Source organism: Lipotes vexillifer, unplaced genomic scaffold, assembly GCF_000442215.2.
Source record: "Lipotes vexillifer unplaced genomic scaffold, Lipotes_vexillifer_v1.1 scaffold451, whole genome shotgun sequence".
Lineage (NCBI taxonomy): Eukaryota > Metazoa > Chordata > Mammalia > Artiodactyla > Lipotidae > Lipotes > Lipotes vexillifer.
Window position 1 is genome coordinate 767771 of NW_006795989.1, and position 378 is coordinate 768148.

The window sequence follows — 378 nt, forward strand, 5'->3', positions numbered from 1 at the left end:
GGGGGGGGGAGACTTGAGGAGCGAGCCCCTCGCGAAGATCCAGCCGATCCGGAGGTAAAGGACACTCCGGGCAGCGGCCCGCTTCCCCTTCAGCGCCTTGGTCCGGGGTGGCGCTCACCGTGCACGCGCGGAGGCCGCTGGAGATCCCGAGTGAGCGGCTGAAGGGGCAAGGGTGGCGGTGCGTTCCGAGCAGTGTCGTGCGCTCCTTGGGCTCAGGCCGCTGCGCCCGGTCCCCGCTGCACCGAGAGCCGCTGCTAGTGAGGCGGAGAGCCGGGAGCGGGAGGGACTTAGGTAGCCAGCCCTCTGGGGCGGAGGGGGCGGGAGAAGCGGCGGGCGGGGGCCTTCGCGGCCGCTCGGGCTGTCCGGCGCGAACGCCTG

At 73.5% G+C, this 378-nt stretch overlaps 1 protein-coding gene across 1 annotated transcript in view; it reads right to left on the minus strand.

Moving 5' to 3' along the window:
• The window catches only part of CAPRIN1 (cell cycle associated protein 1), a 35777-nt gene extending 35423 nt beyond the window's left edge, over positions 1-354 (minus strand). Inside the window, exon 1 of the mRNA XM_007468078.1 lies at positions 119-354. The gene's annotated coding sequence lies outside the window, so the exon portion shown is untranslated. The remainder of the gene's footprint in view (positions 1-118) is intronic.
• Between the last annotated feature and the right edge of the window lie 24 nt (positions 355-378).